The 5,994-nt window shown below is 40.0% G+C and overlaps 1 long non-coding RNA gene across 1 annotated transcript; it reads right to left on the bottom strand.

Annotated features, from left to right (window-relative positions):
• Positions 1–4,701: 4,701 nt before the first annotated feature.
• LOC147565204 (uncharacterized) lies at positions 4,702–5,360 on the bottom strand. The gene is made up of 2 exons (XR_015237061.1): positions 5,214–5,360; positions 4,702–5,109 (listed from the first exon to the last, which is right to left on the bottom strand). It is a non-coding gene; the product is annotated as an uncharacterized LOC147565204 (long non-coding RNA).
• Between the last annotated feature and the right edge of the window lie 634 nt (positions 5,361–5,994).

Raw genomic sequence — 5,994 nt, 5'->3', positions numbered from 1 at the left:
ATTTCTCGAACTTTGCATATAACTGATGTTTCATCAGTCTCTCTAACACCAATCTCAAGTGATCCTCGTGATCCTCCTTAGTCTTGGAGTAGATAAGAATGTCATCAATAAAGACAATGACAAATTTATCCAAGAAGTCCCTGAACACCCGATTCATGAGGTCCATAAACACTGCAGGAGCGTTAGTCAAACCGAATGACATAACAAGAAACTCATATGAACCATAACGTGTCACAAATGCCGTCTTAGGAATGTCCTCCTCTCGGACTCGTAACTGATGGTACCCTGATCTCAAGTCAATCTTAGAGAACCCCCTCTCAGTTGATTAAACAAATCATCAATCCTTGGTAAAGGATATTTATTCTTCACAGTAACCTTGTTGAGCTCTCTATAATCGATACACAATCGCATCGTCCCATCTTTCTATTTAATAAAAAGAACAAGTGCACCTCAAGGAGAACTACTCTGACGTATGAACCCCGGATCTAGTAATTTCTGAATCTGGTCCTTAAGCTCTCGCAGTTCTATCGGAGCCATTTGGCAAGGAGTTCGGCCTATAGGCTTAGTACCCGGTTGCAACTGAATGCAGAAGTCAACCTCTCTGCGTGGTGGCAACCGTGGTACATCTCTGTACACGTCGTGGTACTCACTAACCACATCAATACTATCAAGCCCCTCACTCACTACCGAATGCTCTTCTAGCTCTACGTGACTCAAGTGAACCTCTCTCATCTGACAAGTCAATGCTGACACTGTAAACACTTCTTCCCCTGGAAGAGAAAATGTGACTGTTTTGGCATAATAGTCCACAAGTGCATGAATCCATGTCTAAATCACATCATACCGCACCAACTCAAGCACAAAAAGGTCTGCAGCGAAGTCTCGCTCACCCAATCTAATAATACACCCCTTACAGATGTGGTCTATCACAATCAAACCACCCCAAACAGAAGACACTGAAAAAGATTTCCCAGATCGATCTAGCTCTATGGGTAACTTACGAACAAAAGAAACAGAGATAAATGTGCCTATGGCACCAGGATCAAATAAAATTTTATCCATTCTAGTATGAATAAGGAATGTACCTTCCACCACATCAGCAGGTGCACGGTCATCTCTAGGAATGATATCATTCAACTGTGGCTGCTGCCCACGTCCCTGTGGTCTGCCCTGTGGGTTACGCTCATGATGACGCCTCTGATTTCCTGTCTGAGCTCTATTCTTCCTCAGACAATCAAAAGATATGTGCCCTACTTCATGAAAATTAAAACAAACCCCTCTAAATGGTCTCTGTCCCACACCTTCAGCATTAGCTACTGGCGGTTGCCTATTTGTAATCACCACCGCCATATCCCGGTTGCCCCCCTCGACCCGAGGCCTCTTACCGTCTCGCTGACCATTATAGTCATTGCGCTGATTCCAACCAACCTTCCCATAATTTCTACTGATCCCCTTTTGTTCACCCTTGCTTTGCACTTTGATTCCTCTCTGCTTCTTTGCCTCCTATATCTGAGCATCGTGAACCTTAGCACAAGAAACCACCTTCTGATAGGTGTCGAAACTAGGTTGCCCAACAATGTACCTAGTAATGTTGTCACACAACCCATTTACAAACCTCTCGATCTTTTCCTCCTCTGTGGGAATTAGTTGAGTAGCGAAGAGGGAGAGTCTGTGAAACTCATTCTCATACTCCAAAACTGATTGATTCTCCCCTTGCTTCAACTCCTAAAATTCCCTCTTAAGTGTTTGTTGTGCTGAGAAAGAAATAAAGTTTTCCATGAAAACCTTCTTAAATTCTTCCCAGGTGTACCTCAACGGATCCACTAGCCTAAACTGAGTGTCCCACCAAGTAGCTGCATTCTTCTTTAACTGGAACACTGCCATCCGCTGCTTATATTCCTCAGAGCAATCAAACGCCCTTACACCATTCATATGTCTCTACCGGTCCTCCAGTCCCATCAAATATTGGCGGTCTCATTTTCTTAAACTCATGGTAGTACTTCAACTATGTCTTCTCAGTCGGTGGCCTCTGATTGACCACAGGACCTCCTGTCTCTAGTGTCGGATTCTGCACCTCAGCTTGTTCCCTTGTTTTAGCCTCTGCTGCAATGTTAATCAAATTATTCAATGCGGCTGCATCAATGGTCACAGTCGCTCCTCCGTTCAGATTAGGATTTGTGGTTTCATGACCCCCTGGCTGTGCCTGTGAATCTTGGGGTCCTGTAGACCCCGTTCCTCAACTATAACACCTCGACCTCGACCTCTACCACCTCCTCGGGTGCGAGCACTGCGACGTCCTCTGCCACGACCAGTAGCCCTTCCGCTTTCCATAACTCTATTCACATCCAAAAGAAAAACTAAATTAAAACTCAGATAGTGAATAGCTCTGTACGGAAAATTACCACATACTATGCGCTTAACGGGGTTGAACCCTATCACACTGACCCTAGGATTTATGAACCTAGAGCTCTGATACCACTTTGTAACGCTCCGAATCTAGATTTCCACGTCGGCAGTCAGGAAAACCTAAACTCAAAGCATTTCTCCGCAGAACAGTAAACATAGTCAATATATCCATCAAAAGAGACAAATAATATCAAATGTGAAGCTCATAAGAATCAGTAAATCATCTAAAAGAAATCCATTAAATTTTCTCAACTCAAACAATGTTTCTAAATCATCGACATATAGGTCGGACAAGAACGAATGAAAGAAATAACAGTCTAGGAGGCGACACTCCAAATAACTACCTAATCCTGAAAGCGAAAACTAAGAAAGAAACTCCGAGTTGACGAACTGAGATCAAACTGGCGGAAATCCCCAGTCCCTGTCATCTGAAAATAGTAGGCTGGGTCAGAACCCAGCTAGTAGATTTTTAATTACCTAAGGTCTAAATAGACCAATTCAACAACAAAACCAAGTATCGAACAGAAAAAAACAATAACAGTCTATTGTGTTACACCTTTCGTGTCAACACCACTAAAGTCAACCTGATTCACAGTTGAAGAGATTCAAACAATACAACTTCCCTTTTGGAGGGGCATAACCAATTTTGAGGTCCATGGATATGTCCCAAAAATGGGGATCCGTGCAACACGAGCATAGTGCAACACGAGCACTTCACATATGAGCAGGAGGCGAGCTAACCTCTATTTGGTAAATTACCTCTCAAACTAGAAGTATGTGGTCCACAAGAATGAACTTGTGTTTGCATCGATCATCTTGTCGAGCCAACCACCGATTACTTATGGATTACAACCGTCAATCCATATTAAAACTCAAGCCCCTGGTCCACTAGGTTGTCCAATATCACATTGACAAACCCGTGTTTGCGTCGACCCACATGTCGAGCCAACTAGTCTTAGTTCAATCCATTAACGAAACTCAAGATCATGGTCCACCAAGTTATCTAATATCACATCAGTAACTAGTGTTTGCAATCGACCCACATGTCGAGCCAACCATTTTTGGTTCTGACTAGCTTATGCTTTCTAGGTTAACAACCTAAAGCAATATATCACACAACTATTGGTAGAACTTATGCTCCAATATCATACATATCATCTCATACAATCAATTATCAATAACAATAACATAAACACAAATAATTCTTAGCTTCTAGGTTGTTGTCCGGATCTATTTATACTAAATTTATATAACCTTAATAGCCTAGGTTGCTGTCCGGGTATATAAATACTCTATTAATATAACTATAATGTTCTAGGGTTACTTTATTGTTGTTGGAATTAGTTTCTAATCATAGTATATGTCTATTGTATCACTAATTGGTACTAATTTGATGATAACCTAGCAACAATTGCAAGTTTAAAGCTACTATAGTTCTAACTATTCAAAACTAGGTTTAAAGATGAAGAGGGCTATGTAAACCCTAGGGAAGAAGAAACCTACTAGATTTGTAGCACAAACAAGGAGAAACTCAACCACCAAAGATGCCTATTTGATGCTCCTTCTTCTTCTTCTTCTTCACTTTCGCTCTCTCTATTATCTTCTTCTCCTACACTTTCTCTCTCTAGGTTTGCCTCTTTGTTGCTGAAAAATAATAAGGGAATGAAGAATGTGAAGGATTTTAGGTTATAAGGACTTAAGAGGGTTTCCTTTTTCTAGAGTCTTCTATTATGACGAAATTCTAAGGGCACCCCCTTATATATGGGTTGTTACACAACCTAACCCCCCGTTGCACATTACATGCTAACCTCCATGGCCCCGTAAAAGATGCCATAACTAGGCGGTCCACGTAGCAAGCTGACCCTCACGACACGTAAAAATTGCGACTAAGTTTCAATCTCTCTACAAAAAGGCCTCATGTTATAATGATAGATACCACAGAAGAAGGGATCAGTGCCGCGTGGATTTGAGTTGGATGACCACAAAACTTAACATGGTATCAGATCTAGGCCCACACGTGATAGGCCTAAAAGCCACACGAAAGAAAAAAAAACACGTGTTAGGCTAATCAGGCACACGTGAGGGTGCGTGTTAGAATAGTCGCACATGGCAGAAGGGTTATCTAGCACTCAAAAATACAATGTTTATGTCCTCTCCACTCATAGCCAATTGGTTTTGAATTGGATGACCACAAACTTAACAGTTACCTTATTACAGTGTTTTTTATCATGAATTTTTCCATGAATGTTTGAGAGGTTTCAATAAACATAAGTAGGCAAGTGAGAAACAAAGGTATGCACCACCAAATTGGTCATATAGATTATATTGATGATGATGACATTACAAAATAAATAGAAAAGCTAGCTGGTGCATGACAAAGAGATATGAGATATTATTCTGAAGCTAGACATCATAAATCAATAGCTATTGATGCAGCCTTTTATTTTAATTTTCTTCTTCTTTGCACCAGATTTTTATGTTATACGTGAGATTAAGCGCTAACACAGCAGCAAGAGCAGCCGTTCAAGTTGAGTCCAAGGAGACCAGGGACACATGCATAAGCATCGAGCTTAACGTTGACGCTAGCTAGGCAACCCTGGTAACAGGTGTTGTAACATTCTGTATCAGCAGTGCATGCAGTAAGGAGTGACAAGTTCAACACAATCCCAGCATTACATGTAACTCCAAGTGCTGATGCCATCTCTGTATATAAACACATCATAATACATTAGAATCAACAACTAATTTGTGTATCTAACATGTAAAAAACTATTTAATTTACAGAGAAATGATAGTAGTAAACTTACGAGAATTAGCGGAGAGGACAATCATGGCAAATAGAAAGCCAACCAACATTGAGGAAGATGATGAACTCTTGACTGCCATTATGGGAATTGGAGAGAAGAAATAAGCTACTATTACTTATTGAATATTTGAAGCTTGGGTGAGGATTCATGTAATATTTGAGCTTCTATTTATAGGCAATTTAGTCTTCGATTCCAGAATAAAATATATAATTAAATCTGCAACTTGTATTCGATTCGTTCTGGAAATAATAATTTTGAAGAAATTACATTTAATTAGTTATGTACTTGGGACACAACTTGTATCTACAAAAATATTATTTCTCCCTACAACTTGTTTCCTCAGTTCAATTAGTTTATTTAATATTGAAAAAGAATTATTTTATTAGTGATCTATATGGTGACGGTCCCAATGCGTCCCAATTTTATGCCATGTGAATCCGTTGGGACTTATCCCAATTCTCTTTGAACATACATGGACCAACTGAAAACTTGTAAAGTAAATTGTACGGTTTCTCCAAAAAAAATAAAATAATTTATGATCTTGCGTGGACCAACTGAAAACTTCATTATGGATTAGGAGAATTTTTATGAAAGCATTTTATTTGCTTCTTGGCCATGGAAGTTTTATTTTCCCAAAATTTACAATAATGTTCGGCTTAATTCTTGTCATGATCATTGGTTAAAATTTGGATGACTTAGTTATATCATCTCTTCACCAAGTGGGCAGCCTAAAATGGCCCGTCTTTTTGCGAGCAAACATTGATCGGACCGTGCCTTGACT

Source organism: Eschscholzia californica, unplaced genomic scaffold (assembly GCF_041429995.1).
Source record: "Eschscholzia californica isolate CP2 unplaced genomic scaffold, dmEscCali1.0.p SCAF_1, whole genome shotgun sequence".
Lineage (NCBI taxonomy): Eukaryota > Viridiplantae > Streptophyta > Magnoliopsida > Ranunculales > Papaveraceae > Eschscholzia > Eschscholzia californica.
The sequence above is the reverse complement of the archived record's forward strand: the minus strand, read 5'-3'. Positions and strand labels throughout refer to the sequence as shown.